Source organism: Pipra filicauda, unplaced genomic scaffold, assembly GCF_003945595.2.
Source record: "Pipra filicauda isolate LSUMZ 115617 unplaced genomic scaffold, ASM394559v2 scaffold618_size212816_pilon, whole genome shotgun sequence".
In the NCBI taxonomy this organism is placed as follows: Eukaryota; Metazoa; Chordata; class Aves; order Passeriformes; family Pipridae; genus Pipra; species Pipra filicauda.
In genome coordinates this window covers 1-18,372 of record NW_024104774.1, presented here as the reverse complement: position 1 = coordinate 18,372, position 18,372 = coordinate 1, and the positions used below count along the sequence as shown (strand labels likewise).

Here is an 18,372-nt window from a genome sequence, read left to right as displayed (position 1 = left end):
TACCTGCTATGGGCTGTGGTAGTTTAGGGTTTACATCACATTTTATTTTTCATTCATTGACAGCTCAGTAATACTAAAACAGGCCCTGAACACTGGGGAATTAATGTATCAGACACACCATCCCTGTGAAATAGGACAGGAAATCTGTATTTCCAAGAAATACTTTAATGCTGAATGTTTCCACTGCTGAGTGAGCAGCTTGGCACACTTTGGTCTAAGGGCTTCCTGGGTACAAACCACTCCCATGTTCCAGCCACTTCCATTGTTGCTATGGGGGTACCAGGCATTTCAGCAAGACATATCTGCTGTCTAAAGTTGATCATCCAGGAACATAGAATGCTTCTGAAGATTTGACTTTTTGACTTACTCAAGTTCATATAGCAATTTTATAGCAGAAACAGGATGCAGAATTCTGGCCTTAACTCTAAGGCACCACAAAAGCCAGGGCCATTAATTTTAGTGTGGGGGGAAAAAAAAGGTGGGGTTTTTTTTCAGAGTGAGAAGAAAGAAATGCAACTAAACAGCAGCATTCTGTGTACTGCTGGGCCATATCTTGTTGATGGAGTACCATGTTGACAATGACACCTTTTATTCAGGATGGAAATCACCATAACACATAACTGGAGGTGTAACCTGCAGTGTGGGGAGTTTGATTCTGAATATTTCTGTCTCTGCTCTGAGTGCAGAATTAGAATTTTAGCCTTACTTTTATCCTTTCTTGAACTTGGGGTTTGACAGGAGTCTGTCAGCCTTTCTGTTCTGCTCTCAGGAGCATTAAAGTCACACATGAAAGGGAACCACAGGTTAATTACTGTTTTCTGCAAGCCCTCCTTAAAGGCTACTGTGAGAGCACAGAAGAAGTAATTTACAAAGTTTCAGGATCATGTTTCACAGAGCCTTTTTTCATGGTTGCTTTTTGATCGTAAACTCCATCTTAGTATTCCACCAATAGATTTGAACACATTGGGAGTAACTTTATTGGCAGCTAAACATGTGCTCATGCTATTTCCATGCATTCAAGTTGGAAGGGAGGGCAGGAGCAAAGCAGGGAGAAAAATTCTCTTGCTTTGAAAATTGAGAGTGATTTAACACCTTGTTGGATGAACAGAACAACAACAGAGCTCAATTTCAGAGGTTTTCTGATCAGCTTAAAAGGTTGTGGTAGGGATCTTTACCAATAGAATCGAATAGTAGAAACTGTGTGGAAGAAGAGTTCACTTAGAGGGAATATCTGTTAAATTACAACTAATTAATTAAATAGGTCTTCAACAGCAGATGTCACTGAAGCCTTAACATTTAAGAGAGGATTTCAGAAGGCAGAGGAACTGAAACAAATGAACCTTGGTGTTACTTTAACCTTGAATATACTTAGCATGTACATTACTTTTATTACTCTGAGATTCTCATCTCTAGAAGATGCAACAAATTGGCATTTTTTTACTGCATTTTTTACTGTTATATTTGACTCTAGCTTCACTAATTTATGCCCGTGTTTAATTTTTTCTCCTTAAAATATCCTTTCACATTTATAGCTCAACTTTATCAGCAATAATATGTGTAGGAGGCATTCAGATAAAGATTATTCATATTAGCCTGCAATCTTCAGCCCCTGCTAAGACTCAGCCTGTTCCACGCAGCCTTCAGAGAGGAATATGCTGCTGTAGCATTTTTAATATAGCCACTTAACTACTAGTAGTGGTGTTTCTCTGTTCAGAGATAACAGTGACAAACGATGCTTTAAAATGCCTCCTGCTCTCACGGAGGCTGAGGATCGGTGTAGGAGTCGCGTTGTTCACAGGCCTCGGGGCACCCGTGCGGGTGTGTGGCTCGGCTGCGAGCCCGCCTGGGTGCCCGCCGTGCCGCGATGTGGGGCAGCCGCGGCCGTGGCTCCGCAGCCCCGCGGGCTCAGCCGCCCGTGCTTCGCAGCGCCGGGATCGCATCGCGGGGGCTCGGCTGCCCCAGTGACCTCAATCACGGCGGGACCCAGATCCTCCCTCGCGGTCACACGGCTGAGGGGAACGGCGTCGGCAGAGAACCCAGGGAAGGAGCGTCCTGAATAAAGACATGAGAGATTAGCCTCCGCGTTGAGTGAGAGTGATATTAAGCTGCTAAGTTGTCCCACTTTTTCAGGTCTTCTTAATAACGCTGCTTAAAATGGAAGGAAGCTTAATATCTGCATTTGTAACAGCCCTCACTGGTACAGCTCAGGACAAGGAAGTTTTGCATAAGCAGAATCTGATTTTTCTGTACCTTATATTCGGCTTGTTTCATCATTCCCTATTAACGTAACGCAAACGTAATTCAATTTTCTAATGAGAAATTGAGCCAGCCTACCTGACTGCTCTGAAACAAAGTGAGCCGACAGTCACAATCAATTAGGGCCAGTGTGGATAAGCCCAAATATCCATATGGATGCAGTTATAAAACATCTATATCTGGTTATGTATCTTAGAGGCTTACATTTTTAAGCACCTTTTGATTGGGGTGTCAGACACTGGATTATCCAAGCTGAAACTTCCATGGAGGACGCTTAGGAGAATGAATCTACCACTCTTCATTTTATGCACTGTTGAGATGATTTGCATAAGAGAAATTAGATAATGGTACAAGTGTCACATGCTTTCCTGTCAAAATGTGTAATGGGAAAAAGGCTGGGGTTTTTTTTCCATTTTCATCTGCTTCTACTAAGCTGCTGAAAAGAAATCAGTTTCCCAAGCTCTTCTATATGGTTTCCTCATCCAAAATGTCTGAAAGCACCATTATTCATAACAGTAATTCATTCCTGATGTGTAAAAATAACCTGGAGCAAGGTCAGACAAATACCTTGCATTAAAATCCTAACCTTAAAGTGTAAGAATTGCAATAAGACAGTCTGAACCTCCAGGTAAATATGCCGGATTTGGGCAGGGTGAAGAGGAAACTAAAAAACCAAGGGAGGCATATACATCCCATTCTCCCACGTGGGCACAGTGGGATGTGGCACAAAACCTCCCATGTCCTAGGAGGTGTTTGCCATCACGTGGTTGAGCAAATCTCCCCTTCTCTCTCCTTCTTCTCATCACCTTGTGTGGCAGGGTTGGCTCTGGCTTGGCAGATAATCACAGACACGCTGCTTTCTTACCCAGTGCAACACAGGGAAGGCTGAGCTGTGCTCAGCTAACATGGATGAATAATGAATACCGTGCTGGAGATGTTCAGGCTCAATCCCTGCACACTGTGTAAATCATTGAAAGAGTCAGTAATGTTCCTGCTTTATTACAACGATTCACCAAAGGGCACTCTTGATGATTCACCTTAGAAATTTCAGAGATGCTCTGTTTTGCAAGAGGAACTCTTCCTGCATCAAGCTGACAAGATTTCCTGGTGTACACACAGGCTATATTTTGTATCTTTTGTTTTGGATTGCAAATAATGAAATCTGTAGTTACGATTGCCTGTTGCTGATGAACAGCCACAGGTTGAGAAGACTCAATTCTTAGTTGTACTCTCCAGGGACCACTGGGATTAGTCCAGACAGACTCCATATAAACAAACAAGCAAAAAAAAAATATTCAGTTTATACTGAAATATTATCACAGGTCCTATAAGACATTGTTGAAGAGTCTCACCATCTCAATTTTAGCTGTTTGCTTAATTGGTTCAGCTCTAAATTGCTCCAAAGAAAAGAGTACTCTCAGGCACAGAAGTAAATGGGATGGCATACAGGTCCTGACAAACCATTTAAATGTGTCTGTGGAGTAAAATACAGCTTATGTAAAGAAATCAGAGTCAAAGAAGAGGCAGTAGGTCATTGTGACAGTAGAATTACTAAGGGGAATAAAGACACATCACAGGCTGTACCATAATCATTGTATAGGACAGCAATAAAAAAATCATGATTCTATTAAGAGTACATGATGATAAGTAAGTAACGATTGGAGCACAGTGTGTGTACCCAGAGGAAGGGATATGCATTCATAATGCTTGGAGTTTTCTGAATAATGGATGCTCAGCCATTTAACTAGAGAATTTCTCCAAAACATTTTCATATGTAATGTATGTTAACTGCTGGTAACTGTGACAGCCACTGAGGAAGGAGCATCTCAATACATTCTTTTCCTTTCCTGCTGTTCTGCATCTGTTTCAGGCAAAAGGCAATTTCAATAAATTGTTGACATTTTTTCAAATAAACAAAATAAACAATAAACAAAACAGAGTAGTAAATGAAACACACACTCTAAAACATGTATTGATTACTGAGAAGGTACATTTCAGAACGGCTCTGAGGTGGTGTTATGTCCAGCTGCGACAGCTGTGCCATAAAGAAGGATTGTACCAAATTGCCAGTTGCCAAGCAGAGGAGCCGTGGTGGCCAGGAGAGCAACAGGGGCTTTTATGTTTGTTTGGAGACTCGCCTCAGTTCCCGGCACTGCAGAACACTTCTCCAAAGCAGGGATGCTTTGCCTGTCCTAAATTTAATCTATTGGAAAAAATCTTTTAGATTATAGCTGTGTCCCTTACTGACCCTCAGCTCTTACCAGTAGGTCTTGGTGCCAATATCTTAATTTTTCATTTTATGCTGCTTGCTTTAACAATGTGTTCTTTGGCAGGCAGCCACGTCTACAGCACTCTGCTGTTGAAATGGCTGCTCTGTGCTGCAGCTGTCCATTTACTTTATGAACTGATCAGCCACTTGAATGTAATTTAAGAGAATGGGAATAAGTCATAGTTGAGGGCACAAAGTATCAGCTGGTTTGCTGTATGCAGGTCTGTCCTTCAGAGGTTTTTGAGCCCAAGTTGTCTTACTACATGTTTATTTTTTAATTAGTGCATAATGTGAAAAAGAATGACCTGACATGCTGCACAAAGTGGGTGAATAAAACCAATACTGCCCTTGTGGAAATACTCTTAGTACCAGGAGAACTCAGCAGTGACACAGTTGTCAGAGTGAACGTGGAGCATAATACTTTTCCTACTTAAATGTTATTACGGGTCTAGAGGGTGGGGTAATTTGAATTTGTAATGGCATTAGCTTTAACATTTAAATAGAGTAAAGATGATCAATCCTTAGAAGACATTCACATACTAGAACTAAACTGTAAGATGGATTTTTATGTGAGAGACATTTCATAAAATGTCCTATTTGCCTATAACAGTGGTGGGTGAGAGAGATTGTGGAGAGGGTGCTTACTGAAAGAAGGGAAACAAAAACAGCTACTGATACCACCCAAGCACTGTGTTGACATCATGTCTGGTAAACAAGGGAGGAATGGAACCAGAAATTAATGGAACATAATTGATGTGCAGGCAATTAAAACTAACTGGCAGGCAGGGCAATGGGGGGATGACTCTGCTCCTTATGTTTTTTGCAGTGATTAAAAAGTGTGGGAAGTGACCATGGAGAAAAGGCTGGGAGGATGGAAGGAATTTTACTGTCATCTCTGCCATCTCTAGTATCCCTGGGATTTGGAGAAGCACACCTGCTTCCCCCACACCCTCCTCAAAACTGCATCATTACTGGGCCTGATCTAGGGATATACACTGATCAGGTAAGCCAGAGATAAAGAACATTGAGGTTGTGGTCTCGTCTCCATGAGCAGACAAAACCTGGGAAGACCTCTTTTTTCTTCTTCTCTGCCTTAATTTTCTTCCCCCATCTCTTTCTTTAAAAATCTGGGCATTGGCAAGACATGAGTTACTCAGTCTCAGTATTTCCATAAGCTGCCTGAGAAGCAGCTAAAAGCAATGCCTGAAATGGCTCAGCAATGGTTTATCTTCGCCAAGTTTCTGAGTAGTCTGGGACTGAGTGCTTGAATTCATTCCTCTGAGAATAGGCTGCCAAGGTTATCATATATAGAAATATATATGATATATATATTCTTATAGCTATAAATAGATGTAAAAAATGGAGGTGGGAAAATGAATGATGGAAATAAACAAAAAACTAAAATACAGATCTAGTTTTTATTCTTAAGTACAAACAAGAAGCACCAGGGCCTGTAATGATGATAATTTTTGTCCACTCAGCAAGAAATGAAGCATCTTTGTAGACAGAAGGTCTCCACTATATTCCTTCCTTCTTATTCTTCCCCTGTTTATTTGTAAGCTAAACAATACAGAATTTACTATGCTATTTAAAATACAATCTCCTGCAGTTGACTGCATTTTGATATGGAAATATATTCTGACTTGTATATATTATTTTACAGAACTCAGTGTTGCAGAGCAAATATAAAACCCATTCTCTCTAATCTGGTTTTATTCTTTCTGTTTACTATCCACATGGATGAACTTTTACTGCCAGCTTCATTCCCTCTTGGCAGTGACCAAAGACCATCTAATACAGAGCTTTAAACATATTATTAGCTTTTAAATGAGTAGATTTCATATGAAATTACATGCTCTGCAAAGACAGGGGTAATGGATAATAGGATCTTTATCTCAAAGGAGCCGTAAAGGGAACACAGAGAGATTTAATTCGCAGTCACCAACTGGGTCACATCTCAGTGCAGGCGATGTATTATTTCTGACAGACAATATGGTCTGATGGCTATTAAAAGAGCAACAGAGTAAGTTTTAGTCCCAGCCCAGTCCTTGGAGATCAAACTGCCAGTGGAAACTGGTATTCTTGGTGGTTATCAGCATTTCAGTCTCGTGACCATGTGTTCTTTATTCTGTAAGGTCGAATCTTATGTTAGTATTTGGGCAAAAAGGCCAGAGACTAATTAGACATGGATGCTGAAGAGGATTTCTTAGCTTAGAAGAGAGATATGTTGGCAGTGCAATATGTATTCCCTAAAGCTGTTTCAAAGTTATGTAGAACTACAGGATTATGGTTTTCAGCTTCTTTAATCTGGTACCTTTATCATCAGAGCTTTCTGAATTTGTAAGAAGTTCAAATCATCCTCTGTTGAATTAATAATCATGGAAAGATCTGAAAAGAACCATCAGTATATCTGTGGGTTGTTTCTCATCCATATTAACTTTTATTGTAAGAGTCGACATTTGTCATCAGCTGTGGATCCCTTGTGGATCTCTTGGTGCATGAAAGCTGGAATCAACATACTTTTGGGAAACAACATGGGGAAGAGAGCAGGAAGCTCAGTGATTTTTATGATCCCTAACAGTAGTAAGAGATTAGGTATAATTTTCTTGTTAAATCCTCTTGAGGATACAGGAAAAATAATAGTGTCTTCCAATATGCCATTAACTAAAATCCTAATGTTTAAAATTTATTTATGAGGGCACATTATTTTAAGCAATAATTTTGTATGTTCATTGTGCCTAAGCCAAAAGTTTATGAGGAAATGTTTCCATATCCATCATGCATGTACAGGAAATATGTGTTTAGAATGAATTCATTGAAATTCTATTTGAAAATAAAATATTTGAAATAAAATACTACTCAGGTTGATACTGAACCTACAATTTGTACATGGAGGAGCAGGACAGAACTAGAAGTGTCACAGGACTGCAGATCCTTTCTTGAGCTTTTTTAAAAAGCCAGTAACCTTGGTTACTAATGTACTAACACTGTCAGGTAAGCATTTCTGCATTTAAAACTACAGTGGACTTCCAGCACTCATGAAATGGCATCTATTCATTCAGTGGCAAAGGGAGATTCATATAAACACTGATTTAGAAAGCAGATCTAAGGACCATCATGTTTCTATCCGACACATACATTTTAATTCACTCACTGAATATGCAAACTGTATATTTAGCTAAGTACTTAAAATTGGCCTCAGGTGTAAAATTTTGCAGATTGTACTTGTGTCTCCCCAGTGATACCCTTGTTTATCTCTCTCATTAGAGCAATCCCACATCAGGTATTAAAAGCATCATGGAGCGAGTGCAAAGTAGGGGCTTCCACCCCTCCAGGGAAAAATGACAGGCCTATTTTTTTTTAACTTCTCTCTTCAATACTTCATGAGACCTGTTCTTCTCTTACTAACAGTCACCTTCTGATTTGGAAAACTTTTTTCTGTCTCCTTTGTAGTTTTCTGGTTCCCCTTCTTCCTAATCTCTTATTCCCCCCTGTTTTCTCCCACCTTTGGACCACTCTGGGTCATCTGCATCTAGAGAGATAATGCTTCATATTCTTACCTGCAGCTGCTTCTATGCTTTCCATAAGCAAAAGCCTTTCACTGGGACTATAAGAGAAGCACAGTTCCAGGGAAAACTAAGGCTCATTTCTCTTAGCTAGAGCCTGCAATACTTCTCATGATTTAGGTGCATCAGCAGCACATATTACTATTTTTTAGTATTGAAATACTTCACTTTAAATGCACACTCTCACACTGCCTCTACAGGGATGAAGGGTGCAGGTATTTATATAGGTGATTGTACCTGTAAAGAATTCTGTCCTAAAGAAATATAACACTAAATTTTTTTTCCATCTAATTTTTCTCTTGTGAAGTATTTTGGAATCAGTAAGAGAATTTCAGTTGCTGAATTTTCCCATCAGTTCGGGTTGTCATCTTGGCAGATTTTCACAGGATTAACAAGGTATCTTTTTATAATAAAAATGGCTCAAAACCCCTTTTCCCTCTGGACACCACAGTGCATCTTGAGCTAATTATGATTAGAAGTTCTGGCTCCAAAAGGAAACTTTTTCCCCTGAAGTGCTTTCTGATGAACACAAGAAAATTATGTTCCGTGCAAAGGTGTGTAACACTGTATGTCACTCACACAGCAGCAGAATCATGAGTCTTAGTAGGAATTAAATCCTATAAACATACAACAATGCGTGTCACTGCATGCACTGGAAAAGCTTTAGTTCAGGTAGTACCATTCTCACTTTGGTAAGTGAATTATTTAAAACATTCCCCTTTCACCAAGATACTTCGTTCCCCATAGATACTGTATTCAAATCCAGCAGCTTATATCACTGATTTAATAGCAGCTAATATATTACTGAGGCATTATGTTACTGATTAATTCTCTAGAATATTTGCCCTCACTTTTTCTTGCAACTTAGATTCATTTTATCGGAGTACTGCACTGTTCTTGGAAAAGAATGGCCTTGTGTTTTAAAAACATAACATAAATAGAAAAACAACCAACAGACATCTAAAACATCTTTGCAATCAAATAAACGGACCGGAAGGGATACTGAGTACATTTACAGATGACACAAAATTTGGAGGAGCTGTTGACTCCCTCAAAGGCCCTGCAGAGAGACCTCGACAAATCAGAGGTCTGGGCAATCACCAACCACGTGAAGTTCAACAAGGGGAAGTGGCGGTTTTTGCACTGGCATGGGGCAACCCTGGATGTACGGACAGACTGGGGAATGAGATGGTGGAAAGCAGTGCCACGGAAAGGACCCTGGGGGTCCTGGTCGCTGGCAAGTTGAATATGAGTCAGCAGTGCCCTGGCAGCCAGGAGGGCCAGCCCTGTCCTGGGGGGCATCAAGCACAGCCGGCCAAGGGAGGGGATTGTCCTGCTCTGCTCTGCACTGGAGTGGCTTCACGTGGAATACTGGGGCAGTTTTAGTCACTGCAATATGAGATTTTAAGCCATTAGAGAGTGTTCAAAGGAGGGCAAGAAAGATGGTAAAGGGCCTTGGGGGGAAGCCGTGTGAGGAGCGGCTGAGGGCACTTGGTCTCTTCAGCTGGAGGCGACTGAGGGGAGACCTCACTGCAGTTACAGCTTCCTCATGAGGGGAGGAAGAGTGGCAGGCACTGATCTCTTCTCTGTGGTGACCAGTGACAGAACCCAAAGGAATGGCCTGAAGTTGTGTCAGGGGAGGTTTAGGTTGGGTATTAGGAAAGGGTTCTTCACCCAGAGGGTGGTTGGGCACTGGAACAGGCTCCCCAGGACAATGGTCACAGCACCAAGCCTGACTGAGCTCAAAAAAGTATTTGGTTCATACCCTCAGGGATGTGGTGTGACTCTTGGAAATGGTCCTGTCCAGGGCCAGGAGTTGGACTTGATGGTCCTTGTGGGTCCCTTCCAACTTGGCAGCTTCTGTGATTCTATTAAAGCAAATTCTGAGGATACATTCATGTATCCTCATCATCATCCTCATCATCACCAGGATTTCCTTGATTTCAAGAGATCTAGAGCACAAAATATTTCTCATAACTATCTTGATAGTGAGACTGAAAGAGCAGCAGTTTTTCTCATGATTTTGCATGTAAATTTTTGTGTGCCAGCATTTTCTATCTCCCAATGTAGATTGAAAACATATTTTTAGCCATTCAAACGCCAGAGTCATGCTGTTTAGAATTCGTCCTTGAGCTTTGTGACAACCACGGAAAGCATTATTATTTATTGCACACATTTCTAAAATAGTTTAGTCTGTTTCCAACTTGTTGCTATCTACAGATAGCAATTACTAACTCAGAGGAAAACACCTTCCACACCTCCTGGTTTAAAAGCACAGCAGAACCCTTACTAGACAAAGCAGTGAATGAATCTCTGGTGCCAGTATTTCAGGAAACTGTCAGAATCTCTTGGGATAATGTCTTCAGAAGTCAATATAACAGAGGCAGGCACTGGCTTGTAATAATAAAGTTACTGTTTTCTCTTTATGAAAATCCAGCTTTCCCACTTGACAGGAAATCAAGTATTTAGCACTCATCGCAACTGAATTTTGTTCGACCTTGAAAGCAGTTTCCAGAAAGATTCAATGTTAAGGAAGGACCCTGGAGACAGATTGATGGCTTATTGTCCAGCCTGAGCCAGGCTGGGCTACTTCAACTCCACAAGGAGGAGCAATCCCTAATGACCCTGGTAAATTGTAACTCCAACAGCCCAGGGTCGCTGTCTAGCAATCATCTAATTATCCAGTAGCATTCTCCAGATGATTCCCAATACCTAGAACAATTCTGTTTATTTTTATATATATACACATACATGTATATCAAGGTTTATGTAAAAGTTGCATTTTATAGAAATATATTTTCACTTGTACACACATGCATATACAAACACTGATTTCCTGAGTAACTAGAGTTAATAAAATAGGAGTGATGGAGTAAGTAAAAAAAAGAAAAAGCCTTATAAGGTATTTTTTGAGATAATATCTCATGATTTTTCCAAGTTACTGTGATTTTGGGCATATAATGTTACTGTCCTTGATGTTCCTGTGGAGCTCTGAAAACACTGTGATTCAATTAATTACTGCTTGGTTACATACATAATTTTGGATAAGGTCAACTCATTTCTCAGTGCACATGTTACTGCCACGTGCCCAGAGGAAAAGCAATTGCATCTTTTAATCTGTATCTTTGAGCTCTGTTTTTTTCATTGCCATTTAATACTGCAAATGTAATGGAATTTCAGCTTTCATTTTTTTATCTTCTGATGCTTTGACATGTTCAGACATGAAAGATTAGGGTCAAGTACATACATGGAACAAAACTATTTTTGAAGTCCTGACCTATGTTTTGAAACTGCTGTTTGCTACTGGTACAGTCTGCTTGTATTTTCCTTTAAATATCTAAGTTAATTTAAACCAATTAGTTGCATACTAAAAAAAAATAGCATGATTGAAGTAGCATTCATGGAAACAATATAATTTTGTTTGAGTCAATTCCTTCCTGCAGTCTGCTTCAGCTATGAATCAAGACTTGGAAAATGTATGATTGCTCTTAAAATATATTCACGTTTCATCTGAGCAAATGGGAAGTATTCCCTGTGCCAGCTTCTGGTAAGCTGGAATCCTGCACAAGGTCCAGCTGCTCCATAAACCAGCTGCTCAGCCAAGGACTGTCCTGTGGTGCACAGGCAGCAGGGACTCCTGAGTGGGCTGAGAGATGAGCCAAGATCAGGGAGGTGGAATATGGTTTGCATCTATCAGGCGAGACACTGAGCTGTCACTGTGCCTCTCCGGGAGGATTTGTAGCCTCATCATTTCAGGTTGCTGTGGACAAAATCCCTGGGAAGTACAGCTACAGTGCAGGATCTGTTTGCTTTCCTCTGATCTCTGTTATCCATCGGCACTGATAAGTAGATAATTAAATTGATCAGAGGACATATTGTGATCATTAATGCCTCCTTGCTATACGCAAAATACATATATATCTGTCTTAGGTTTCTTATACTGAAAGAGGACAGGTTTAGATTAGATATAAGGAAGAAATTTTTTACTATGGGGGTGTTGAGGCACTGAAACAGGCTGTCCAGAGAATGCTCCATCACTGAAGTGTTCAAAGCCAGGCTGGGTGGGGCTTGGAGCAACATGGTCTAGTGGAAGGTGTCCCTGTCCACGGCAGGGAGGTTGGAATGAGATGATCTTTAAGGTCCTTTCCAACCCAAACCATTCTGTGATATCACTTTATGATTCTTATATAGTCTCTCACAATGTTATAGAATATCTGACACTGGTAAAAACAGTACCTAAAGAAATAAAATTATAGCCTATAAAGGTAACTCCTTAAACCTCTAAAGCAAAATATCAAGTGTTACAATGAAACAGATGCAGACAAAATGCGGGAATTTTATTTAAAAGAGATTTGAGGGAACATCATATAATCAAATTATTGTTAGGGCTGGTGAAATGACTGGGTGTCGTAGCAGAGAGGGTAACACCGAGTTTGCCAAGAATCCAACTGCACTCTGTATATCACATTTAACTGTGAGCTAACAGCATGTAGGAATCTTTGCTCACCACACCATCCAGGTGTCCTGTGCTTTCTAAATATTTTTTGAACAAGACTCAAAAGAATCATATTTAGCTCTTCATTTCCACCTGTGAGTGATGCAGACAGTGTTCCCTGTGAATGAATGTTAACATGAATGTTGTACTTTGAGCAGTCAAATGAAAACAAACACAGAAATGTGATGCTCTTCCTGTAGATATTCTTTTCCTAGAGGCTTTCTTTCCTTCTACATTTTATTTATAAATGTGTATAGCTCTATTGCTCCACTATCCACTGGGGTCTGTGCTGATTATAAGAAGATTACTAGTTCTGCAAATTTCAGGATTAAATACTGTAATGATATTGAAAATGGAGGGCACTGGCTATACAAACAGGAAAGGTTTCATTTCATCTTCATTAAACATTTTAAGGATTGTAGTATTTAAATTGTTATTAAATAATAAAATTAGCAAACCCACAAATTATCCACATTAGCCAGTTTAGGATTAGCATTCATTTAAAACAGGATCCTTTTTAACAATGTTTACATAAAGATAAGTCATACAATCCCAAATATATTTTCACAGTTTCTACTGAATTCTAGTGAGATTTTATGGAATTCCAGTCAACTTTTCTCATTCTGTTAAATTTGGAGGCCATTATAAGTAACATAAGTATGTTATTTGTTGTGCACCTGAATGACTTCACAGACTAAGAAAAAAATCACAAACACACTAGATAAATTCCCTTAGCAATGTCACTAGTAAAAGGCTATTTTTTGAGTTCTGAGATTATCAGCCAACCTTTCAATAACGAAATGCAATAAAAATTTTTATCTGGCCTGATTTAGAATATTTTCTAATTATACAGAAGGAAATAATTTCTGCAGCTGTAAATCAAGCTGAAAGATGAGCTTTTACTTACATTTCAGAATCCTCAAAAATCCCACGGAATAATGGAAATGTTAGGTATTTGTATTCCTCTGGCCCTTCAGCCTATGTGAATGCAAATTAAGTTGCAATGACACATAAAGAAGAAACCTTATCAGACTTACATGAAATATATAATACCCTAATTTGTTTTAACGGTTAGAGACCAAGAAGCATTATCTGCTTTAAAAATAAATGAAAGAGAGAGCACTTGGATTTTAGAAATATGCAACGTGATTTTACTCACTGCCTAGAAAAGCATTTCTGTGTTTGGAAAGGTTGGAGTGTGGCCTCTGAAGACGCGGAGCAAAAAAATGCCTGTATTTTAGAAGCAGCTTTAACCAGACTTCTTAAATAGTTTAACTACTCTGTTTACATAATTTAGATCTAAGTAGGTCTAAATTACTTAGACTAAAGTAGTGTTTTGAAACATCATGCATGGTCAGCCCTTAGAAGAAAGGGCACAGCAGCAGCAAGGTGTAAAGATTGGCTAAGGTTTCAGTGGCAGATTTTACTGAACTGGTCCAGGCTTCTTCTGCTGCAGCACCACCGAAGAATAAAAGCAGTTTAGGCTGGTGTAAATTCCCTGTTTTTCCCAGCATGAGAAGGATAAGAAGGCTGAGTTCATCAGTCACTCACCAAACCCATAGATATAGCAACACTGCCTTTGCACATCCAAGGTAGGCCTATGAGCCAATTGTTTAAATAACAAAGCAGCTGTCAACTGGCAATGAACAATTCTTCATTTAAATAGTACCCTCTTTAAATGTTACCTAAATATTTAGCAAGTGGTAGATATCAATAAGGCCTGAAAAGATATCAAATGTTCAAGTACTGAATTTGGATTATTTTTCAAGGCTAAGAAAAATAAATGACTTAGTCTTAAATGTGATAAGGTGAATGTGTATTTCAGCCAAATGAGTTTGAGCTCATCTCTGTGTTTTCCCATATGTAAACAAAAGAAGATGCAGTGATGGGGAACCACTAAAAAGACCTCAACTTGCACCAAGCAGAATTTCCTATTAATTATTTTATTCTTATACAATTATTTATTGCAGAATGCTACAACGTTTAGTTACCTGTGGACACCATGCATGTAAATAATACATATACACACATCTGAACACACTCACGTAAGTATTTCTGCATGTGACATTAGCCCATTGTTTTCCTTCTTTATTATCTCAGCAAACAAGTTCATCAACTTGAAATATTAATTTTAGTACATAATTTTTAAGGTAGTACAAAAATGAAGTTACCTGTCTAGTTTAAAAAGTACAAGAAGTTGCAAACTAAATAGGTAAGTCTGGAGACAGTGACTCCTTAGTGTCAAAATAAAACTTGGAAAATATAAAGGATGTGTTCCTTAATGAAAGAATTATTGGTAGAGACAAGGTTAAGAAGGCAGCTGACAGTTCATTTTTTGATACCTGTCGATGAATAAATTTTACAGAATCATGAGGCATTTTGAAATGAACAGTTTCAACCCCTAACCAACTTCATGTACTGTCATATATTTAATCAAAAGTCCACCTAGACCCCCAAGGAGAATATTCATGTGAACATCAATAACTGCACATCCAGCAGTGCAGCTGGTGTGGTTGGTGCTTGGTGTTACCCTCTGCTCTGTCTCTGGGTTTTGGAAGAAGCACAATGCCAGTGAGTGAAGGGGATAATAAGCTTCTAGTCCATCTCCCAGCGTAATATAAGGTCCATTTAAATCAATTCAATATAAAATCAATGCAAGGTGAAGACCTCAAGCTGAAGACATCAAATATTAAACCGGCGAGAAAAGATACTGCACTTGATCATGGCTAGATCTCAGTTTGCAGTCTGTCAGTAGGAGGGTTAACACTATCTTCTGAGTCAGAGGCTGGAGTCGTGTATGTAACGCTTCCCTTTTTTGAAGTTAATTTTCAAAAACTATGAATTCTGCTTCAAGACTGGATCTTAGTCTGAAGAGCCTATATAAACATGTGAAAATCTGTTACATGTCTAAACAAATAGAGGAGGTTCTCAAATCTGTCCTAAAATATCTCTAGGTGTTTTCTTCTTTATGTATCTACTTCGCTTTCAGAGTTCTGTTTCATAATCATTTCCAGATAATAAAATATGAGTTATACCACCACTTCCAGGTCAGCACACACAGTTTATGTGCCTCCTTTGCGCTGGTTACAACTGTTCCCAGTTCCCTGATCTTTGTTCCTTGATCTCCTCCACTGTGCCTTTGGGTACCTGCCTCAGAGATGCACATAGAAGCTGCTCAATTGCTTTGTGAGTTGATGTTCAAGTGTTGGCATTGAAGAAACACCTGCCAGTGCCTACAGAAAGGCAGTGGGAAATTTAAGACTCTCATAGTGAATCTGTAATATCATTTTACCCCCTAAGTGAGTCTGTAATATAATTACTTTTACTTTTGGGAAGGAAATAGAGAAGAAAGTTAGTTGGAGGAAATTTCAGTGGGAACAGTGAAGTCATTTTGATGAACAAAGTAGAGAAAAATCAAACCTATGCTAGTGAAGTTGATGCTCAGAAGCTGAGAAGGACTGCAAGAAAGGACGATTGTGTGGTTAAAGCACTGATGCCCGACTGAGGAAATCTGAGTTCATTTCCTGGCTTTGCTATCTCTTCGGCTTTGAGCAAGAGATTTAATCTCTCTGGTTGCCTTTTTTTTTCTCTCCTTCCTGTACCACAGGGGAGTCATTATGCTTCAGACTGTTCTAAGAATAAATGCATTAGTGTGGCTGGTACACTTAACTTTAGTCAAAAAGACATACAAAAGCTTCAGTTCTTGTTCCTTGTTTTTTCTAAAAGGTCTTTCTGCTGCCTATGGGGCAAATGTACTGGTGTCTTCATGCCCTGTGTCTAGAAAGATGAGGAGGCACTTGCAGAGCCTGTACTGACTGACATGTGCCCAGTTTCTAGTGAGGAGGCTGTGGTGAACGATGCTTATCGATTACAGGGTGTTGTTTTTTTCCTGCACAGATGTAGCTTGAAGCTACTGCTTGTCTTCCTCCCTTCTGGGAGGCCTGGAGAAGCAGGCAGGTAAAAACTTAGATAAATTTTGGAGAGAAAAAACTTTTGAAAGAAAAGAAACTTTGAATCCCTGAAGTTGAGGCACAGCGATACAGATGCTGAAATGCTGTGACAACACAAACACGAAGGTCCCAAATTGGGGGAGGTGCAGAAATACAGGCCCCAGTGGGGTGTTAAATAGTGATTCAGTGAAACCACCCTGATCCATCTAATGTAACCACCAGCATGGAACTTCCTGAACCTTCTGTCAGTGCCTTCTAATTCCCAGCACAGGCAGAAAATTCAAGGAAATTGAAGTCTCAGCTCATTCTGTGAGCACCAGCATGGAGAAAGCCTGGTCTCCCGTGGTTGACTGCAAGAGTCCATCGGGATTTCCATGTAGCTGAGTCATCTGTGAGGCCTTTCCCCTGCGAGTGCTCTCTGTTGCAGTGTGGGCAGCAGGACCAGGGCACCGATCATCCCCCTGTGCTCGGCATTGCTGAGGCTGCACCTCGAGTGCTGAGTTCAGCTTTGGGCTCCTCACTTTAAAAGGACATTGAGGTCCTGGAGCGAGTCCAGTAAAGGGCAACAAGGCACGTGAAAGGTTTAAAAACACACCTTGTGAGAAAGGGCTAAGGCAGCTGGGGTTGTTTAGTCTCAAGAAGGCTCAGGGGCGACCTCATCACTCCTCACAACCACCGACAGGAGGTTGCAGTGAGGTGGGGGCCGGTCTCTTCTGCTGTGCCTGCAGAGACAAGAGGAAACGGCCTTAAGCTGAGACAGGGGAGATCAAGGTTATATATTAAAAAAAAAATATTTCACTGTTTGGGTGGTCGGGCACTGGAATAGTTGCCCAGGGAGGTGGTGGCGTCACCATCCCTGGAGGTTTCTCAGAATATTCTGAGTTGGAAGGGACCCACAAAAATCATCGAGTCCAGCTCCTAAATGAATGGCCCGTGAGGGGATCAAACCCACAACCCTGCTGTTATTAGCACGGTGCCTGGACCTGGCGCTGGGTGACGTGGTTTAGTGTTCTAGGGGTCACAGCGGTAGTTCTGGGCTGACGGTGGGACTGGACGACCTTAAAGGTCTCTTCCAGCCCCGATGACTCGATGATTCCCTGCCGCAGGGCCGGCACACCCGCAGGCCCGCTCGCTTGCCCTCGGCCGTACCGGCAGGCTCGGTGATCGCTCGGGCGGGCTGGCACAGGGGGCCGGCGGGGGCTGCCCGGGCGCCGGGCACGCTGAGGGGCTCAGCGGCCATGGGCGGGGCGGCTCCGCCGCGAGCGGGGCGGGGCGGCCGCGCTGACGTCAGGGCGGCCGAGGGGCGGCTGCGTGTCCCCGCCTCGCTGCGCCCCTCCCTGCGCGGGCCGGGCCGGGCGGGGCCGGCGGCATCGGGGCGCGGAGCGGCCCTGCCCGAGGAGGCGGTAGGGCGGCGGTGAGTGTGGGGCTGGCCCCTCACCGGGGGCTGTTCGCCTGCGGGGCGCGGCCGCTGCCCTGCTGCGGCGCGGGAGTCGCGGCCGGGCCGGGGATGCTGCGGCAGCGGCGGCCGCGGGGGGCTGGGGAAGGGCGGGAGCGGGCGGGGCGGCCTCCTGAGCGTCCCCCCCCTGCGCGTCCCTGCGGCCGCAGCGCTCGCCCCCGGCCCGCTGGGTGTCACGGCCCGCTGGGTGTCACGGCCCGCTGGGTGTCCCGGCGGGCCCGGGGAGCGCCCTCGGTGCCGGCCCCGCGGAGGTTTGTGCGTCCTTTAATTGGGTGCGTGTTGGGTGACACGCACCTGCAGGAACAGCTGCTGCGAGCCCCAAAGGTCTGGTGGCTCGAGGTTGTGTATCTCGAGGTTCTGTGTCTCGAGGTTTTGCGTCT

The 18,372-nt window shown here is 41.8% G+C and overlaps 1 long non-coding RNA gene across 1 annotated transcript; it reads right to left on the bottom strand.

Annotated features, from left to right (window-relative positions):
* Positions 1–1,975: 1,975 nt before the first annotated feature.
* LOC120324635 lies at positions 1,976–17,717 on the bottom strand. Its single transcript, XR_005566097.1, has 4 exons — positions 17,520–17,717; positions 17,132–17,258; positions 13,494–13,564; positions 1,976–2,052 (listed from the first exon to the last, which is right to left on the bottom strand). It is a non-coding gene; the product is annotated as an uncharacterized LOC120324635 (long non-coding RNA).
* Positions 17,718–18,372: the final 655 nt, after the last annotated feature.